The sequence below is a fragment of the Capra hircus genome, chromosome 7 (genome assembly GCF_001704415.2).
Source record: "Capra hircus breed San Clemente chromosome 7, ASM170441v1, whole genome shotgun sequence".
In the NCBI taxonomy this organism is placed as follows: domain Eukaryota; kingdom Metazoa; phylum Chordata; class Mammalia; order Artiodactyla; family Bovidae; genus Capra; species Capra hircus.
Genome location: NC_030814.1, coordinates 60,409,235 through 60,431,311, shown reverse-complemented (window position 1 = coordinate 60,431,311; position 22,077 = coordinate 60,409,235). Strand labels below are relative to the sequence as shown.

The 22,077-nt window shown below is 44.3% G+C and overlaps 1 protein-coding gene across 1 annotated transcript in view; it reads left to right on the top strand.

Moving 5' to 3' along the window:
- The window catches only part of CTNNA1 (catenin alpha 1), a 173,423-nt gene continuing 168,378 nt past the window's right edge, over positions 17,033-22,077 (top strand). The window contains exon 1 of the mRNA XM_018050322.1: positions 17,033-17,153. The gene's annotated coding sequence lies outside the window, so the exon portion shown is untranslated. The remainder of the gene's footprint in view (positions 17,154-22,077) is intronic.

The following is a 22,077-nucleotide window of genomic DNA, read 5'->3' as shown; positions in this document are numbered from 1 at the left end:
TACAAGACCCTCTGCTTAAGATGTCCTTTTCATCATAGGAGACTGGAATGCAGAAGTAGGAAGTCAAGAAAAACCTGGAAAACAGGTAAGTTTGGCCTTGGAGTACAAAATGAAGCAGAGCAAAGGCTAACAGAGTTTTGTCAAGAGAACACACTGGTCATAGCAAACACCCTCTTCCAAAAACACAAGAGACAACTCTACACATGGACATCACCAGATGGTCAATACCGAGAACAGATTGATTATGTTCTTTGCAGCCAAAGATGGAGAAGCTCTGTACAGTCAGCAAAAACAATACCGGGAGCTGACAAGGCTCAGATCATGAGCTCTTTATTGCAAAATTCAGACTTAAATTGAAGAAAGTAGGGAAAAGCACCTAGGCCATTCAGGTATGATGTAAATCAAATCTCTTATGAATATACAATAGAGGTGATGAATATAGATTCAAGGGATTAGATCTGATAGAGTGCCTGAAGAACTAAGGACATAAGTTTATAACATTGTACAGGAAGCAGTAACCAAAACCATCCCAAAGAAAAAGAAATGCAAGAAGGCAAAGTGGCTGTCTGAGTAGGCTTTACAAATAGCTGAATAAAGAAGAGAAGCCAAAGGCAAGGAGAAAGGAAAAGATATATCCAAGTGAATGCAGAGATCCAGAGAATAGCAACGAGAGATAAGAAAGCCTTCTTAAATGAACAATACAAACAGCGAAAACAATAGAATAGGAAAGACTAGAGATCTTTTTCTTGAAGAAGAAAATTGGAGATATCAAGGGAGCATTTTAAGCAAGTATGAGCATGATAAAGGGCAGAAATCAGAAGAGATTAAGAAGAGGTGGCAAGAATACACAAAAGAATGATATAAAAAAGGACTTAATGACCTCGATAATCAGGATGGTGTGGTCACTCACCTAGACCCAGACATCCTATAGTGTGAGGCATTACTATGAACATACCTAGTGGAGGTGATGGAATTTCACCTGAGCTATTTCAAACCCTAAAAGACGATGCTGGGAAAGTGCTGCACTCAGTATGCCAGCAAATTTGGAAAATTCAGCAGTGGCCACAGGACTGGAAAATGTCAGTTTTCATTCTAATCCCAAAGAAAAGCAATACCAAAGAATGCTCAAACTACCATACAATTGTGCTCATTTCACACGGTAGCAAAGTAATGCTCAAAATCCTTCAAGCTAGGCTTCAACATCTGCTGGATCATGGAAAAAGCAAGAGAGTTCCAGTAAAACATCTATTTCTGCTTTCTTGACTATGCCAAAGCCTTCGACTGTGTGGATCACAATAAACTGGAAAATTCTTCCAGAGATGGGAATACCAGACCATCTGACCTGCCTCTTGAGAAACCTATATGCAGGTCAGGAAGCAACAGTTAGAACTGGACATGGAACAACAGACTGGTTCCAAATAGGAAAAGGAGTACATCAAGGCTGTATATTGTCACCCTGCTTATTTAATTTATATGCAGAGTACATCATGAGAAACGCTGGGCTGGAAGAAACACACACAAGCTGGAATCAAGATTGCCGGGAGAAATATCAATAACCTCAGATATGCAGATGACACCACTCTTATGGCAGAAAGTGAAGAGGAACTACAAAGCCTGTTGATGACAGTGGAGAGTGAAAAAGTTGGCTTAAAGCTCAACATTCAGAAAACGAAGATCATGGCATCTGGTCCCATCACTTCATGGGAAATAGATGGGGAAACAGTGGAAACAGTGTCAGACTTTATTTTTTTGGGCTCCAAAATCACTGCAGATGGTGACTACAGCCATGAAATTAAAAGACACCTACTCCTTGGAAGAAAAATTATGACCAACCTAGATAGCATATTCAAAAGCAGAGATATTACATTGCCAACAAAGGTCTGTCTAGTCAAGGCTATGGTTTTTCCTGTGGTCATGTATGGATGTGAGAGTTGGACTGTGAAGAAAGCTGAGTGCCGAAGAATTGATGCTTTTGAACTGTGGTGCTGGAGAAGACTCTTGAGAGTCCCTTGGACTGCAAGGAAATCCAACCAGTCCATTCTGAAGGAGAATAGCCCTGGGATTTCTTTGGAAGGAATGATGCTAAAGCTGAAACTCCAGTACTTTGGCCACCTCATGCAAAGAGTTGACTCATTGGAAAAGACTCTGATGCTGGGAGGGAATGGGGGCAGGAGGAGAAGGGGACGACAGAGGATGAGATGGCTGGATGGCATTACGGACTCGATGGACTTGAGTCTGAGTGAACTCCCGGAGTTGGTGATGGACAGGGAGGCCTGGAGTGCTGCGATTCATGGGGTCACAAAGAGTCAGACATGACTGAGGGACTGAACTGAACTGAGGCTTCAACAATACATGAACTGAGAACTTCCAGATATACAATCTGGATTCAGAAAAGACAGAGGAACTAGAGATTAAATTGCTAACACCTTTTAGACCATAGAAAAGGCAAGGGAATTTCAGAGAAACATCTACTTCTGCTTTATTGAGTATGCTAAAGCCTTTTACTATGGATCACCACAAACTGGAAAATCTTCAAGAGACGGGAATACCAGACCACCTTACCTGTCTTCTGAGAAACTTGTATGCAAGTCAAGAAGCAACAATTAGAACTGGTCATGGAACAACGGAGTGGTTCAAAATTGGGAAAGGAGTATGACAAGGCTGTATACTGTCACCCTGCTTATTTAACTTATATATACAGAGTACATCATGTGAAATGCTGGGCTGGATGAATCACAAGCTGGAATCAGATTTCTAAGAGAAATATCAACAACCTCAGGTATGCAGATGATACCACTCTAACAGTAGAAAGTGAAGAGCAACCAGAAAGGCTCTTGATGAGGGTGAAAGAGAAGAGTGAAAAAGCTGACTTAAAACTCAACATTCAAAAAACTAAGATTAAAAAAAAAACAAAACACACCTAAGATCATGGCATCTGGTCCCATCACTTCATGGCAAAGAGATGGGGGGAAAAGTGGAAGCAGTGACAGATTATAATTTTGGGGGGGCTCCAAAATCACTGCAGATGGTGATGGTGACTGCAGTCACGAAATTAAAAGATGCTTGCTCCTTGGAAGGAAAGCTATGACAAACTTAGACAGCATATTAAACAGCAGAGACATCACTTTGCCGATCAAAGTCTGGGTACTCAAAGCTATGGTTTTTCCAATAGTCATGTACAGATGTGAGAGTTGTACCATAAGAAGGCTGAGGGCCAAAGAATCGATGCTTTTGAACTGTGGTGCTGGAGAAGACTCTTGAGAGTCCCTTGGATAGCAAGGAGAGCAAACCAGTCAATCCTAAAGGAAATCAATCCTGAATATTCACTAGAAGGTCTGATGCTGAAGTTGAAGCTCCAATACTTTGGCTACCAGATGCGAAGAGGCAACTCATTGGAAAAGACTGTGATGCTCGGAAAGATTGAGGGCATAAGGAGAAGGGGGTGACAGAGGATGAGATGGTTGGATAGCATCACTGGCCAATGGACATGAATTTGAGCAAACTCTGGAAGATAGTGTTGGACAGGGAAGGCTGGCGTATTGCAGTCTGGGATCGCAAAGAGTTGGACACGACTTAGCAACTAAACGACAACACAGTGTAATGTAGAAAATCTTTAAAATGATCTCTGATGGTTCATCTTTATTGACATTTTGACTTTATTTTATGTTACTTTTCAGAATACTCCCTGAAGTCTTTCTGATTGACTTTTGACTATTTTTTCCTTAACATCCTTTTTTGGGGGGTTTTGTTTAGAACTATTGGACTTCCCTGGTGGCTTAGACAGTAAAGTGTCTGCCTGCAATGCAGGAGACCCGGGTTCAATCCCTGAGTTGGGAAGATCTCCTAGAGAAGGAAATGGCAACCCACTCCAGTATTGCGTGGGCTTTTCTCTAGTTGTGGCAAGTGGGTGCTACTGTTCATTGCAGTGTGCAGGATTCTCATTGCGATGGCTCCTCTTGTTGTAGAGCACAGGCTCTAGCTGCGCAGGCTCAGTAGTTGTAGAGCACAAGCTTAGTTGCTCCAAGGCATGTGGAATCTTCTGGGACCAGGAATCCGTTTCTCCTGCATTGGCAGGTTGATTCTTATCCACTCAACCACCATAGGAGTCCTCCTTAACATCCTTGATGCACGTTAATCAACCTGAAGTTGAAAGGTGACGTTTCAATCCAGATATCATCAACTGACATTAGTGAACAAGTCCTTGACTTCAATGACAGTTGGCTTTCCTCCTATATCTATGGCCACTCATTCTTTCTCTGAATATTTTTAAAGTGTAGTTTATCTTCCAGGCACTGTGCTAAATTATTTGAGTGGAGAAGTAAAAATGTCAGACAAGATTCCTGTCTTCATGCAGTTTATAATATAATAGAGGAGACAGAAAATAAATCAGGGGTTTCCCTGATGGCTCAGTAGTAAAGAATCTGCCTGCTGGCATGCAGGAGACATAGGTTCAATCCCTGGTCTGGGAACATCTCACATGCCCTGGAGCAACTAAGCCCGTGCACCACAACCATTGAGCCTGTTCTCTAGAGCCCGTGTGCCACAACTACTGACGCCTGTGTGCACTAGAGCCTGTGCTCCACAGCAAGAGACGCCACTGCAATGAGAAGTCCAAGCACTACAACAAAGAGTAGCCCCTGCTCACTGCAATTAGAGAAAGCCTGTGCAGCAAGGATGAATAAGCACAGCAAAATAAATACATAAAATTATTAATAAAAAAAAGAAGTAATTAGACAAGACAATTCTAGAGAAGGGATAAGTGCTGTAAGCAAGAGAATGTAGTAATGTGGGTGGAGAGGGACAGGGGTGTAGGGGATGTGGTCAGGGAAGGTCTCTGTGACCAGGAGATGTTGAAACCCCTAATATGTTAGGTGGTGACAAGTGCTAAGAAATAAAATGGAGAGGGGAAGAAAGGGTGCTAGTGTTATTTTACTAGGGAAAGCCTCTTAGACAACATGATATTTGAACACAGATCTTGGTGAAGCCATGGAGTGAGCCCAGGAGTTATTTGGGAGACCATTCCAAGCAGAAGAAACGGGAAATGAAAAGGCCCTGAGGAAGGAAAGTGCTTCTTGTGTTACAGGAATGTCTAGGACTCCAGTGCAGGTTGGAGTGGAAAGATAGAAGGGAAAAGCCAAAGATGGGTTTGAGGTTGATGAGCAAGACCACTCTTTAGAGTGAGATGGGAAGACCTGGAGGTTTTGAACAGATGGTGGGATTTAAATGGCTCAGATGATGTGAGAAAAGAGCATTAAAACAAATGTATATACAGTGTTCAAACATAAATGGGCTATTATGTGCATTGCTTTACAATCTGCATTTTTGCAAAATGAATTTTTAAAAAAACAAAATGTGATCAACTTACCTCTTTGTATGAAATCCTCTGTGGTCCCCATTCCCTCACAATCAAGTCTGAAGCCTGACAAAGCCTTCTCCAGTTTGGCCTCTGCCTGCTATACTGATCCCAAATCACAGAACTTCTTTTCCAGTAGTGGGATTTGGGGCTGTCAAACTTGCTTGTCCCTTGTCCAGAATAACTCTTTCCTTCCTTCCGCATCCATGCAGTCAATGACTTTTCTATACATCTCATGTATTCTTTCTTTCATTCATTTAACAAATGTATATTGAGGGACCTGCTATGTTGGAGAAGGAAATGGCAACCCACTCCAGTATTCTTGCCTGGAGAATCCCATGGACAGAGGAACCTGGAGGGCTACAGTCCATGGGGTCGCAAGAGTTGAATATGACTTAGCAACTAAACCACCTCCACCATGTCCTTCAGGTCCTCTGCTAGAAGTATATTCCAGGTACCAGGGATATAGCACTGAAGAAAACAGAGAAAAAGTCTAACCCTCATGGGGCTTAAATTTTAGTGAGAGTTAGACAGAAAACAATAATTATGAAAATATACATATAAATATATACTATATGACTTTGTATGTAAGATGGTGATACATCCTAAGGAGGAAAATAAAGCAATGAAGGAGGGATGGGATGCTGTGGGGAGGGAATGAGATTTTAGATACTGTGGCCAAGAAGCAGCCTCACCAAGAAAGTGAAAGCTGAGCAAAAGACCTGGGGGAGGTGAAGGAGTGAATCAGGCAGCTATTTGGAGGAGAACATTCCAGGCAGAAAGCAAAGGCCCTAAGGCAAGAGCCTGCCTCCAAGTGTTCCAGGATTAGTAAAGAGGCCAGTGTGTCAGAGGGGTGTGTGGGGGCAGGTGAGCTCTGGAGGCCCTTATATGGAACTTGCCTTTTAGTCTGAAGGCAGGAGCCACTGGAGGGTTTAGGGCACAGTCCCACTCCAGTACTCTTGCCCGGAAAATCCCATGGGCGGAGGAGCCTGGTAGGCTGCAGTCCATGGGGTCTCGAAGAGTCGAACACGACTGAGCAACTTCACTTTCACTTTTCACTTTCATGCATTGGAGAAGGAAATTGCAACCCACTCCAGTGTTCTTGCCTGGAAAATCCCAGGGACGGGGGAGCCTGGTGGGCTGCCGTCTATGGGGTCGCACAGAGTCGGACACGACTGAAGCGACTTAGCAGCAGCAGCAGCAGCAGCAGCAGCAGTGACATATTTGGACTTATTAAATTTTTTAATAGAATCACTCCAGCTACTGAATTGAGAACAGACTGAGGGAGGCAAAGTCTGAAGCAGGAAGACTAGTTAGGAGTTTCCTGTTTAATTCCCAGGTGGTAAAGAATCTGCTTGCCAATGCAGGAGCCGCAGGTTCAATCCCTGGGTCAGGAAGATCCCCTGGAGGAGGAAATGGCAACCTGCTCCAGTATTCTTGCTGGGATAATCCCATGGAGGAGCCTGGAGGGCTACAGTTCACGGGACGGCAAAGAGTTGGATGTGACTGAGGTTGCACGCACATGAAATTCAAGCTAAGTAATGATGATGGTAACAGTGGAGATGGCAAAAAGTTGGTAGATTCCAAATATATGTTAAAGAAAGAGGCACAGGATTTGCTGAGGAATCAAATATGAAATGTGTGCATGAAATAAAATAGTCAAAGATGACTCCAAAGTTTTGGCTTAAACAACTAAAGAATGGGATTGCCATTTATGAAATGAAAATTATTACATTGGTAGGTTTGGACAGAGGTTTCAGGAAATCAGCTTTGGACACATAGACATACAGTGTGAGATGCCTAAGTGCCTTCTGGATATCCTTATGATGGTATCAAGCTGGATCTGCAAGTTTAGAATTCAGAGGGAAAGGTTCAGGTTGAAATACAAACCTACAGTTGCCAGCATATTTAAAGCAAAAAGATTGGATGAGATCACCAGTGGGTTGATGGTAGACAGAAAAACAAGTTGAAGGATGGAGTCCTGGGACACTCTAACAGCAGTTCTTTTAAGTCTTAAGATCCTTTTACACTGAAAATTTTTTGAGGATCTTGAAGAGCTTTTCTTTATGAGTTTTATCTATCAGTACTGACTGTAGTATTACATGTTATCATAAATAGCTTTTAAAAAAATATAGAAAGTCTTAAAGTTTATTTTAGCCGATCTGCTTTCATCGGCATTAAACAGTATTTTTAAAAAGAAAAAAACTGTTTCCTAAAATAAAAGAAAATTCAACGGGAGAAATGTAATTGTTTTGCATTTTTGCAAATTTTTAAAATGTCTGGCTTAATGAAAGGTAGCTGGATTCTTGTATCTGCTTCTGCATTCTGAGTGATACCATATTATACATCATGTAACCCACAGAATGCTTCCCAGCTGGCTCAGTGGTAAAGAATTTGCCTGCCAATGCAGGAGATGCAGGTTCCATCCCTGGGTCAGGAAGATTCCCTGAAGTAGGAAATAACAACCCACTCCAGTGTTCTTGCCTGGTAAATCCCCTGGACAGAGGAGCCTGGTGGGCTATAGTCCATGGGGTCACAAAGAGTCGTGCGGGGGGCGCTCTGCAGAAAGAGAGAGGCAGTGGAACTTCCCTCAGCAAAGCCGAGGAGTCCCGAGGAGAGGTGAGCCTGCTGTCCGCCAACCCAGCCCCTGGGCGAGCGAGAGACAATCAGACAGGACAGGGTTCCGTCTAAGCAGTTCCTCTTTATTGCCGCAAACTCTTGGTTTATATAGGCAAGCAGGGGGGTTTTGGGAGGGACTTTCTATAGTTGCACCAATCACGTTAAAGGTCAAATCGTCATGTGCCTTCATTGTAACAGGAGTCTATGGTGATCACTCGCTGTCCACGTGCACAGAAATCAAGAGAGCCAATCAAAAACTGTAACATAGACCACGCCCCTATCTCTTCCGCCAGGTGCCATCTTAGTTTCCCACCGCAAAGCTAACCCATCTTTTTTAAGGTTTCCCATTTAGGGCCCCACAGAGTCGGACCCTAATTAGCAATTGAGCATGCATGCAACCTGTAGAACACTCTACTCCATAAGAGATTGTGAATGAAAAAAGCAAATGCTATTTTAGTATCACTATTAAAATAGATTTTATCTTACAATCCTTTGGAAAGGTGTCAGGAGTTCTTAGACTGAACTTTGAGAACTCTGGAAACTATTTAGAGGTTGGGAAGATGTAGAGGAAATTAATACAGAAGACTCAGAAGTTGTATTCAGGGAGGCTGAAGGAAAATCAGAAGAGCCTAGTGCTTGTAGATCCAATGGAGATGGTATTTTAAGGGGGAGAGTGACTAAACACTGCTGATGGTACAAGTCAGCTGTGGCAGAGACTGATCACTGGATTTGGCATCATCGAGGTCTTTACTGACCTTGATAAAGGGTGGAGTTTCGGTGGAGAGGTGAGTCAAAAAGTCTGGCAAGAGTGGGTCACAGCATAAAGGTGACTTCCTTTGGTCACTGAACCCCAGATTAGATTCAGTTCAGTTCACTCAGTCGTGTCTGATTCTTTGCGACACCATGGACTGCAGCACACCAGGCTTCCCTGTCCATCACCAGTTCCCGGAGCTTGCTCAAACTCATGTCCATTGAGTTGATGATGCCATCCAACCGTCTTATTCTCTGTCATCCCTTCCTCTGCCTTCAATCTTTCCTAGCATCAGGGTCTTTTCTAATCAGTTAGTTCTTTGCATCAGGTAGACAAAGTAAGTACTGGAGTTTCAGTTCGAATCAGGTGGCCAAACTATTGGAGTTTCAGCTTCAGCATTAGTCCTCCCAATGAATATTCAGGAATGATTTCCTTTAGGATTGACTGGTTTGATCTCCTTGCAGTTCAAGGGAGTCTCAAGTGTCTTCTCCAACACCACAGTTCAAAAGCATAAATTCTTTGGCACTCAGCTTTCTTTTGTGTGTGTGTGCTTTGATATTTTTATTTATTTATTTTAGGTTTGATAATCTGCATTTTATTTTTTTACAATATTATATTGGTTTTGCCATACATCAACATGAATCCGCCACGGGTGTATACATGTTCCCCATCCTGAACTCCCCTCCCACCTCTCTCCCCTCAGCTTTCTTTATAGTCCAACTCTCACATCCATACATGACTACTGGAAAAAGCGTAGTTTGACTAGATGGACATTTGTTGGCAAAGTAATGTCTCTGCTCTTTAATATGCTGTCTAGGTTGGTCATAGCTTTTCTTCCAAGGAACAAGTGTCTTTTAATATCATGGCTCCAGTCACCATCTGCAGTGATTTTGGAGCCCAAGAAAAGAAAGTGTAAAACTGTTTCCATTGTTTCCCTATCTATTTGCCATGAAGTGATGGGACCAGATGCCATGATTTTTGTTTTCTGAATGTTGTTTTAAGCCAACTTTTTCACACTCCTCTTTCACTTTCATCAAGAGGCTCTTTAGTTCTTCTTTGCTTTCTGCCATAAGGGTGGTATCATTTGTGTATCTGAGGTCACTGATATTTCTCCCAACAGCCTTGATTCCCGCTTGTGATTCATCCAGTCCAGCATTTCACATGATGTATACTCTGTATATAAGTTAAATAAGCAGGGTGACAATATACAGCCTTGACGTACTCCTTTCCCAACTTGGAACCAGTCTGTTGTTCCATGTCCAGTGCTAACTGTTGCTTCTTGACCTGCATACAGGTTTCTCAGGATGCAGGTGAGGTGGTCTGGCATTCCCATCTCTTTAAGAATTTTCCACAGTTTGTTGTGATCCACATAGTCAAAGGCTTTGGTGTAGTCAAAGCAGAAATAGACGTTTTTCTGAAACTCTCTTGCTTTTTCGATGATCCAATGAATGTTGGCAATTTGATCTCTGGTTCCTCTGCCTTTTCTAAATCCAGCTTGAACATCTGGAAGTTCACGGTTCATGTACTGTTGAAGCCTCGCTTGGAGAATTTTGAGCATTACTTTGCTAGCATGTGAGATGAGTGCAATTGTGCAGTAGTTTGAACATTCTTTGGCATTGCCTCTCTTTGTGATTCGAATGAAAACTGACCTTTTCCAGTCCTGTGGCCACTGCTGAGTTTCCCAAATTTGCTGGCATATTGAGTGCAGCACTTTCACAGCATCATCTTTTAGGATTTGAAATGGCTCAAGTAGAATTCCATCACCTCCAGTAGCTTTGTTCGTAGTGATGCTTCCTAAGTCCCACTTGACTTCCCATTCCAGGATGTCTGGCTCTAGGTGGTTGATCACAGCATTGTGGTTATCTGAGTCATGAAGATCTTAGTTATGTGTATTCTTGCCACCTCTTCTTAATCTCTTTTGCTTCTATTAGGCTTATACCATTTCTGTCCTTTATTGTGCCCATCTTTGCTTGAAATGTTCCTTTAGTACCTAATTTTCTTGAAGAGATCCCTAGCCTTTCTCATTCCATTGTTTTCCTCTATTTCTTTGCATTGATCACTGAGGACGGCTTTCGTTTCTCTCCTTGCTATTCTTTGGAACTCTGCATTCAAATGGGTGTATCTTTCCTTTTTTCCTTTGCCTTTGGCTTCACTTCTTTTCTCAGCTATTTGTAAGGCCTCCTCAAACAACCATTTTGCCTTTTTGTATTTCTTTTTCTTTGAGATGGTCTTCATCCCTGCCTCCTATACAATGTCATGAATCTCCATCCACAGTTCTTCAGGCACTCTATCAGATTTAATCCCTTGGATCTATATTCATCACCTCCACTGTATATTCATATGGGAATTGATTTACATCATACCTGAATGGTCTAGTGGTTTTCCCTACTTTCTTCAATTTAAGTCTGAATTTTGCAATAAAGAGCTCATGATCTGAGCCTCATCAGCCTCCAGTCTTGTTTTTGCTGACTCTATAGTGCTTCTCCATCTTTGGCTGCAAAGAATATAATCAACCTGATTTCGGTTTTGACCATCTGCTGATGACCATGTATAGAGTCTTCTCTTGTGTTGTTGGAAGAGGGTGTTTGCTATGACCAGTGCCTTCTCTTGGCAAAACTGTTAGCCTTTGCCCTGCTTCAGTTTTTACTCCAAGACCAAACTTGCCTGTTACTCCAGGTATCTCTTGACTTCCTACTTTTGCATTCCAGTCCCCTATGATGAAAAGGACATCTTTTTTGGGTGTTAGTTCTAGAAGTTCTTGTAGGTCTTCATAGAACCATTCAACCTGAGCTTCTTTGGCATTTGTGGTTGGGGCATAGGCTTGGATTACTGTGATACTGAATGGTTTGCCTTGGAAATGAACAGAAGGATCATTCTGTCATTTTTGAGACTAAATCCAAGTACTGCGTTTCGGACTCTTTTGTTGACTAAGAGGGCTACTCCATTTCTTCTAAGGGATTCTTGCCCACAGTAGTAGATATAATGGTTATCTGAATTAAATTTGCCCATTCCAGTCCACTTTAGTTCACGGATTCCTAAAATGTGGATGTTCACTCTTGCCATCTTCTGTTTGACCACTTCCAATTTACCTTGATTCAGGGACCTAACATTCCAGGTTCTTATGCAATATTGTTCTTTATAGCATTGGACTTCACTTCCATCACCAGTCACATCCACAACTGGGCGTTGTTTTCTCTTTGGCTGTTTCTTCATTCTTTCTGGAGTTATTTCTCTACTCTTCTACAGTAGCATATTGGGCACCTACCGACCGGGGGAATTCATCTTTCAGTGTCCTATCTTTTTCCCTTTTCATACTGTTCATGGGGTTCCCAAGGCAAGAATACTGAAGTGGTTTGCTATTCCTTTCTCCAGTGGACTACATTTTGCCAGAACTCTCCACCATGGCCTGTCCGTCTTAGGTGGCCCTAAAAGGCATGGCTCATAGTTTCATTGAGTTAGATAAGGCTGTGGTCCATGTGATCAGTTTGGTTAATTTTGTGTGATTGTGGTTTTCATTCTGTCTGCCCTCTGATGGATAAGGATAGGAGGCTTATGGAAGCTTCCTGATGGGATAGACTGACTATGGGGGAAACTGTCAGACTTTATTTTTTTGGGCTCCAAAATCACTGCAGATGGTGACTGCAGCCATGAAATTAAAAGATGCTTACTCCTTGGAAGAAAAGTTATGACCAACCTAGATAGCATATTCAAAAGCAGAGACATTACTTTGCCAACTAAGGTCCATCTAATCAAGGCTATGGTTTTTCCAGTAGTCATGTATGGATGTGAGAGTTGGACTGTGAAGAAGGCTGAGCACTGAAGAATTGATGCTTTTGAACTGTGTTGGAGAGGACTATTGAGAGTCCCTTGGACTGCAAGGAGATCCAACCAGTCCATTCTGAAGGAGATCAGCCCTGGGATTTCTTTGGAAGGAATGATGCTAAAGCTGAAACTCCAGTACTTTGGCCACCTCATGCGAAGAGTTGACTCATTGGAAAAGACTTTGATGCTGGGAGGGACTAGGGGCAGGAGGAGAAGGGGATGACCCAGGATAAGATGGCTGGATGGCATCACTGACTCATGGACGCGAGACTGAGTGAACTCCAGGAGTTTGTGATGGACAGGGAGGCCTGGTGTGCTGCGATTCATGGGGTCGCAAAGAGTCGGACTCGACTGAGCGACTGAACTGAACTGAACTGAACTGGGTCTTATTCTGAGGGGCGGGGCCATGCTCAGTAAATCTTTAATCCAGTTTTCTGTTGATGAGCGGGGCTGTGTTCCCTCTCTGTTGTTTGACCTGTAATGAAGATAATGGCGAATTACTTAAAAAGGTCTGTGCACCCATAGTCGCACTCAGTGCCCCAGACGCTGCAGCAGGCCACTGTTGACCCCCACCTCCACTGGAGACTCCTGGACACTCACAGGCAAGTCTGGGTCAGTCTCTTGTGGGGTCTGTGCTCCTTTCTCCCGGGTCCTGGTGTGCCCAAGGTTTTGTTTGTGCCCTCCAAGATTCTGTTTCCGCAGTCCTGTGTAAATTCCAGTAGCTCTATGGTGGGGTTAACAGCGACCTCTTCCAAGAGGGCTTATGCCACACCCAGGTCTGTTGCATCCAGAGTCCCTGCCCCTGTGGCAGGGCAGTGCAGACCCATACCTCCTCAGGAGACACTCAAAGACTCAAAGGTAGGTCTGGCTCAGTCTCTGTGGGGTCTCCTGGTGCACACAAGGTTTTGTTTGCGCCCTTCGAGCATCTCTGGTGGGTATTCATTTTGATTCTAAACGCGATTTCATCCCCCTTACGGTCTTGCTGGGGCTCCTCCTCTGCCCTTGGACAGGGGGTGTCTTTTTTTGGTGGGATCCACCATTCTCCTGTTGATGGTTGTTCAGCAGCAAGTTGTAATTTTGGAGTTCTTGCAGGAGATAATGAGTGCATGTCCTTCTACTCTGCTATCTTGGACTCATTTCCAAGGGATGCAGGTTGGATTGAACCTGCATCTCTTACATTTCTTGCATTGGCAGGCGGGTTCTTTACTGCTAGCACCACCTGGAAGCCCCAGATCAGGTTAATTTTCCCCTAAATCGACTTGTTGCTCTACCCTATTTTCACACTTGATTTTTTTTTTTTGTAGTTTACTTGTTTTAATACCTGTCTCTTCTATTTCATTTCAAATTTTGTGAGAACACCAATCTCAATTTTATCTCTGTTTTAAAGTCAGTTTTATTCATTGCTGCTGTTCCATCACATAGCAGGTGCCTTGAACTTAATGAATGCTCAAGTTGCCCCTAGTAAGCTTGTCATGGTTTCTCAGGGGTCAGGAAGTGACTCACCATAGCTTACAGGGAACACTGCAAGTCTCTTATCATATTCTTTTTCTGTCACCTGATCCTTCTTTTCCTCAGACAAATCCACACTTTCATCTTTAGGACCTGTCTTAGTCTTTTGGGGCTGCTATAACATAATGCCCTAAATAACAGAAATTTATTTCTCAGTTCCAGAGACTGGAAAGTCCAAGATCAAGACATTAGCATCATCATGTTGTAGGGAGAGCTCTCTTCCTGATTCATAGTCAAAGCTCTGTTCTCCCATGGCAGAAGGGGCAAGGGAGATCTCTGGGGCCTCTTCTATAAGGGTACAAATCCCTCATGACCTAATCACGTACTAGAGGCCCCATCTCCTAATACTATCACCAAGGGCATTAGATTTTCAACATAAATTTTGGGGAGAGGGTAAACAAACATTCAATGTATACCAGGCCCCTATGCTTAGGAAGGCTTCTCGTGTGTGTGTGTGTGTGTGTGTGTGTGTGTTTGTGTGTGTGTGCATGCGCTCATTTTTGTCCAACTCTTTTCAACCCCATGGACTGTAACCCACCAGGCTCCTCTGTCCATGGAATTTTCCAGGCAAGAATCCTGGAGTGGGTTGCCATATCCTGATCAAGCAGATCTTCCCAACTCAGGGATCAAACCTGCATTTCTTGTGTCTCCTGAATTGGCAGGCAAATTCTTTACCACTGTGCCACCTGGGAAGCCCCATGCTTGGTTTAATGCTCCAATGTTGGGATCTTGTAATTGTTAACAATTTTTGAACATGGGACCTTGGAAACGAAGTAACTGGTACTTCAGTGAAGTGGTGAATATACAAAGTTATGGAACATAATCCTTTATCTCTTGTTAGTTCAAATATTTATTGATTGAATACTATGTTCTAAGGTATAAGTATAGTGGGGGATGGGGAGGGAAGCCATAGCCACTCCAGGCAGTGGAGGCCATAGGAGCAAAGGTTCTGAAGCTAGACATAGAATGAGATGTGGCTGGACAAAAATTGCCTTGTTAAGGTCTGTCTCCTGAAGATTGTTCTCTCTCTTCATGGTCCTACTGCCTTTTGTCAGCAACTCCCAACTAGCACAAATCCATAGTGCTTTGAATTACAACAGGCACATTCACCCACAGACATTAACTGCCTAGGGGATGAGCATTGTGCTGGATGCTGTAGGGAACACAGCTGCTGTCTTCCAGGAGTTTGCATTTCCTGGGAAAGGGAGATATAAGTAGTAAAGGGTAAACATGTTGAAGGCAGGTCTCCCTAGCACCTTGTTCAGTGCTCTGTGGGTATTGTTATCTTGCATTATTTTGGATTTATAGACCAATACTGAAGTGAAAGAGAAGAGTGAAAAAGTTGGCTTAAAGCTCAACATTCAGAAAACTAAGATCATGGCATCTGGTCCCATCATTTCATGGCAAATAGATGGGGAAACAGTGGAAACAGTGGCTGACTTTATTTTTCTGGGCTCCAAAATCACTGCACATGGTGACTGCAGCCATGAAATTAAAAGATGCTCCTTGGAAGGAAAGTTATGACCAACACAGACAGCATATTAAAAAGCAGAGACATTACTTTGCCAACAAAGGTCTGTTTAGTCAAGGCTATGGTTTTTCCAGTGGTCATGTATGGATGTGAGAGTTGGACTATAAAGAAAGCTGAGCGCCGAAGAATTGATGCTTTTGAACTGTGGTGTTGGAGAAGACTGTTGAGAGTCCCTTGGACTGCAAGGAGATCCAACCAGTCTATCCTTAAGGAGATCAGTCCTGGGTGTTCATTGGAAGGACTGATGCTGAAGCTGAAACTCCAGTATTTTGGCCACCTGATGCGAAGAGCTGATTCATTTGAAAAGACCCTGATCCTGGGAAAGACTGAGGGCAGGAGGAGAAGGGGACGACAGAGGATGAGATGGTTGGATGGCGTCACCGACTCGATGGACATGGGTTTGGGGGGACTCTGGGAGTTGGTGATGGACAGGGAGGGCTGGCATGCTGCGGTTCATGGGGTCGCAAAGAGGCAGACACGACTGAGCGACTGAACTGACTGAAATCAATCGTGTTCATCATCCCATGATGAAGAAAAAAACGTCGTTAGTGTTTTCTATACCAGGCTGATAGTGAATATGTATTTTGTTTATTTGTAGTTTTTTGGGGGGAACATTCACCAGGAAGTTAGAAAAGGAAGACAGGGAATAAAATTTCCTAAATGGCCAGAGGGATAGGGACAGATGCCAGGTCCTTCAAATGTGTGTGTGTGTGTGTGAATGCGTGTGTGTGCGCGCAAATGCGTTGAGGGCAATCTCAGGAGGGGACGCCTCTGTGACAAGACTCTTGTCCTCCATCAGGATAGCTCTCGGTTACCCCATCTGTCAAGTGACAGATGGATTAGGTGATTTCTCGGAGGGCTTCCATCGCACATTATGAGGTCCCTAGAGTCGGATTCTAGTTCCACTTCGCCTCAAGCTACGAGGCCTCAGTTTCTCTTGCGGTGAAACTAGGAGCGGGGGCTAGAGCACTTTTTTCCGGAAGCCGGTCATTGAGGAACACCTGTGGCACTCCTCAGAGGAGTGTGCCCGGGACTCTGCGTTGCCTCGCCCGGTCCCTGGGGCACCAGCGAGGGGGTGGGGCCTGAGCCGGCCGCGCCCGGAGACTCACCTGTGCGCAGAGCGGTGACTCACCTGCTCTCCCCCACTCGCGGGCTGTTCCAGGAGTGAGCGTTCCTCCTTCCTCTCGGGGGTGGGAGGGGTGTCACTCCCATCTTTGGTTACTAGTAGCCTGGGATGAAGCAACTCAGAGGTGAAGGGCGGAGAGCAAGAGGTCCTTTTAGGGGTCCGGGTCTGGCATTGGAGTCCTCTTTGGAGGACTCGCCCCCAAAGGGAGAACTGGGAAAGCTGGGCGGCAGCGGGAGGCGCTGGGAAGAGCGCGCCGGAGGGAGGTGCTGGGAAGGGCGGGCGGGGCTCGGGCAGCGGGGCGGGGGCCGCGGGCGGGGGGCGGGCCGGGGGCGGGGGCGCCGGGCGGCCCATTTCCTCTTCGGAGCCGGACTGGGGAGACAAAGCAGCGGCCCGTCGGCTTCTGGCCTCTGGAATCTTCCAGCGCTCACCCAGCTCGCCGCAGGTAATTGTCTTCGTGCGGGTGCGGGCTCCCCAGGGGCTCCTCGAGTGGGCGGGCCGGGCGCGGTCACCTCAGAGACCTCCCCAGGAATCGGGCTTCAGGCCGCCTCCTGTGCGGCCTTCGGCCCGCTTCCCCGGCGGGGTCCCGGGCCTGGGCGCTGGCCCGGCGGGCGGGGCCGGCGCTTCCTGGCCTTCGGGAAGTTGAGGGGCCGCGGCGGCTGTAGCGGAGCGACTGGCGGACCCCGCGCTACCGCGGCGCTCCCTCTCTCGAAAGTTTCTCCCTGTGTCTAAACTTTGTTCAAGTGGGCTCGGTGCGCGCGCCAGACCCGCGCTGGGCCCCCGCGGCCGCCCTGCTTGCGGGGAAGAGTGCGCGTTGCTCGAGGTGCGGGTGGTTCCGGGAGTTGAGTTTTCCTCTGAAGTACGTGTGGATTGTGGTATCTGTGGTCGCACCCCTCCCCCACCACCGAAACTTCCAGGTCAGGTGGACGCGACGTAGGCTGAGCCCGCAGCCCCGCACTGCCGGCCCGGGCGAATGGGAAAGTCTGTGGCCCTTTCCCTGACATAGCCTGGCTGGGAATGGGCGCCACACCCGTGTGTGGACTTTCGGCGTGCACCGAGTTAACCTTTGTTTTGAAATTACTCTGACTTACTGTGCTGGTTAGTTGAAAGTACTTAATTCTGATTAGTCCTAGTTTTCACGAGTGGCGTTGGAATCTCTTTTTGTTAACTTTTAAAGGAGTGTGCGTGTGTGAAACACTTGTTGGAAAAAATGTTGACTGAATGCCTAACCTTGGCTTGGCAGGAATGGCTTCCTAATAATGCGGGCGGCAGTTGGCTCAGATCCAGGACTCACACCCTCTTAATGTACCCCTGCGTCTTCGTAATATTTTTTTTGTGTATGTGTTTTGGACAAAACTTACAGTAATTTAGAATAGAGTAAGATATGTTAAAAGAGTAAGATGTGTTAAGTCTCCAACCAAGTTAAGGACTTTTCTTGTTTATGGTGAAGGAAATTACATCATTGTATTGTTGCAACAGGATAGGCATTTCGATGAGAGGGTATTTTCTTTAGCAGTGATTTTTAAAGACACTACAGGTGTATGTTACTTTAGGAAAGGATGAATTTATAAATCAAGTTAATTAGGATGTTATTTTGTTTTACAAGAGGAATGGGTTGAGAAGTTATCAAGAGCCTCTGCCCAGTTATTTACTCTTTTTGACTTTTACTAAGTGAAATATTTTTTTTTATCCACTTTGAGCACCCACGGTTGAATAAGAAATGATCTCTAACCCCAAGACATCACACTGTAATAGGAAGGAGATACAGACCCCAGTTGTAGTACAGGAATGATGACGTTTACTACCATAATAGTATTGATAAGAAGCTTGTGAATGGTCAGTCTTACATAATAATAATAATGATAAAAACTGGTGGAGACATGGAAAGGGGGCTAGTAAAGTAATGCTCAAAATTCTCCAAGCCAGGCTTCAGCAATATGTGAACCCTGAACTTCCTGATGTTCAAGCTGGTTTTAGAAGAGGCAGAGGAACCAGAGATCAAATTGCCAACATCCGCTGGATCATGGGAAAAGCAAGAGAGTTCCAGAAAAACATCTATTTCTGCTTTCTTGACTATGCCAAAGCCTTTGACTGTGTGGATCACAATAAACTGTGGAAAATTCTGAAAGAGATGGGAATACCAGACCGCCTGACCTGCCTCTTGAGAAATCTGTATGCAGGTCAAGAAGCAACAGTTAGAACTGGACATGGAACAACCGACTGGTTCCAGATAGGAAAAGGAGTACGTCAAGGCTGTATATTGGTACCCTGCTTATTTAACTTATATGCAGAGTACATCATGAGAAACGCTGGGCTGGAAGAAGCACAAGCTGGAATCAAGATTGCTGGGAGAAATATCAATAACCTCAGATATGCAGATGACACCACCCTATGGCAGAAAATGAAGAGCCTCTTGATGAAAGTAAAAGAGGAGAGTGAAAAAGTTGGCTTAAAGCTCAACATTCAGAAAACCAAGATCATGGCATCCGGTCCTATCACTTCATGGGAAATAGATGGGGAAACAGTGGAACCAGTGTCAGACTTTATTTTTTTGGTCTCCAGAATCACTGCAGATGGTGATTGCAGCAATGAAGTTAAAAGATGCTTACTCCTTGGAAAAAGTTATGACCAACCTAGATAGTATATTCAAAAGCAGAGACATTACTTTGCCAACAAAGGTCCTTCTAGTGAAGGCTATGGTTTTTGGTTTTTCCTGTGGTCATGTATGGATGTGAGAGTTGGACTGTGAAGAAGCCTGAGCACCAAAGAATTGATGCTTTTGAACTGTGGTGCTGGAGAAGACTCTTGAGAGTCCCTTGGACTGCAAGGAAATCCAACCAGTCCATTCTGAAGGAGATCAACCCTGGGATTTCTTTGGAAGGAATGATGCTAAAGCTGAAACTCCAGTACTTTGGCCACCTCATGCAAAGAGTTGACTCATTGGAAAAGACTGTGATGCTGGGAGGGATTGGGGGCAGGAGAAGAAGGGGACGACAGAGGATGAGATGGCTGAATGGCATCACTGACTCGATGAACGTGAGTCTGAGTGAACTCTGGGAGTTGGTGATGGACAGGGAGGCCTGGCATGCTGCGATTCATGGGGTCACAAAGAGTCGGACACGACTGAGCAACTGAACTGAACTGAAGTTTTGTTTGGATAAGACCAGAATGCTTCCAGAAGACGACAGCTTTTGAACTGGATGAAACAGGAGTAGGGCTTGGTTAGGAGGAAGCATAAAAGGGCAGAGGAGTTTATGGAATTGTGATCTAAGTCTCTCCTGGTTTTCCTTTTACTCCTGGTTCTTGTTTCTCAGTCTGGGTTTTTTTTTTTTTTTTTTTTGGTTTGTTTGTTTTGTTTTACTTGTTTTTCTATATACTCTTATTGAGGATTCTATCCAACATGTATCGAAAGCCTTACATCATTGATGGGGTGTCACCCTCCTTTCATTAGCAACATCTCATTCCATATAGTGACTTAGAGATCAGGGGTGCCCTCTTCCTCTAAGTTGAGAATCACTTCTCTGCATAGTCTTCTGTCGTCAAACTTAGGTTAAAAATCCAACACTGATGCTAAAGTGGAAGCTTCTTTTTTGAATTAGAAAGTCTCACTTGATCCATAGGGTCCCTTGTGCACTAGAGAACTGCTTGTGGGTCCCAAGAGACTTCAAATTCGAGGACCAAAATGAGATACCTTTTTCTTTTTTAGACCTAAACCAGCTGTGGAGATGGGCAGTAACTGGCAGAGTCCTGAGATTTCTTTGAAAAAGGGACAGTGTGAGACAGGATAGAGCTGGTTGTTGTGGTTTGTTTGCTGATGAAGATCTGGACAGAGGCAACAGGGATCTCTGCTTGCCTGGAGGTCCTGAGACAGGAAAGAACTCCATGTGTTTAGAGACCTAAGAGAAGACTTGTGTAGCTTTAAGTTCTTTTAGAGTAGGGGGAAGGCCTCACATGAAATTGCCAGGAAACTCCAGATCACGTTTAGATTTTCTTCTAAGAGTTGTAAGAAACCGTTTTAGTGAGTTTCATGGTCTGATTTCCTTTTTAAGATCACTTCTGCTAGTGCTTACAGGGCTTGTATTGTGTACAAATGGAAGTAGGGAGTTGAGCTAGGAAGATGGTGGGACTGAGAGTGGTGAGATAAAGGGAGCTGTATTTTGGGGAAATGAGATAGGTTAACATATGAAATATGAATTGGACGTGGGGTCTAGGATTATGTTACTGTTGTTGTATTGCTTGCTTAGTGATGAACCCACTCCCCGTTTGTATTCCATCATTTTTATGATGAGCTCTTAGTCCTATTACAAGACTTCAAGCTAGCACTTTGCTTTTTGGTAGCAGATCTCTTCCACCAGGTGGTGTACTCCATTACACTATACCTTGTTATTGATATCCTTGTTTGTCTTTTCTGTTAGAAAGTGAGCCTTGGTCTTTGGCATGGTACCTGGCCTGGAGAGTAATGAAAACATTAGATGCCCATTGAATGAAAGAGGAAGGAGTCTTTTCTTTATGGAATCTGGCTTGTGGGTGGAACTATGACAGATGAGCAACAGTCAGATTATGGAGGGCCTTGATTACCAAGTTGATATTTTGGGTGAATGATAACTGTTCATTTCATTCTTACTCCTTTCCATCCAGCTGTAATCAGATGAAATCCTTTCCATCTTGTCTTCCTCTTATAAGTTCTTGTTTTTCCTTCTCTCTGCTTCTACCCTAGATTAATTTTTGAACTATCAAAACTGCTTGTAGTTCTCTGGATAAATTGTTTTATAATTTATGTATATTTTAATATATAAAACAAAATTACATTTTATATAATTTATATTTAGAAATTTATATAATTTCTATATATACATTTTTCTAAAGGGCCTCTTGATGAAAGTGAAAGAGTAGAGTGAAAAAGTTGGCTTAAAGCTCAACATTCAGAAGACTAAGATCATGGCATTCGGTCCCATCACTTCATGGCAAATAGATGGGGAAACAATGGAAACAGTGAGAGACTTTTTTGGGGGAGCCTGGTATGCTGCAGTCCATGGGGTCGCTAAGAGTTGGACACGATTGAGAGGCTTCACTTTCACGCATTGGAGAAGGAAATGGCAACCCACTCCAGTGTTCTTGCCTGGAGAATCCCAGGGACGGGGGAGCCTGGCGGGGAGCCTGGCGGGCTGCCGTCTGTGGGGTCGGACAGGGTCGGACACGACTGATGTGACTTAGCAGCAGCTTAATGAATTGAGTGAACACCACCATATCCACCATCCAGATCAAGAAACAGAAAATTACTAGTACTCTAGAAATCCCTTTGCAGTCACTACCCACTCCTCCTCTCCCTTCAGTTTTTATAATCTGAGAATTTGAAACATTATTGTTGC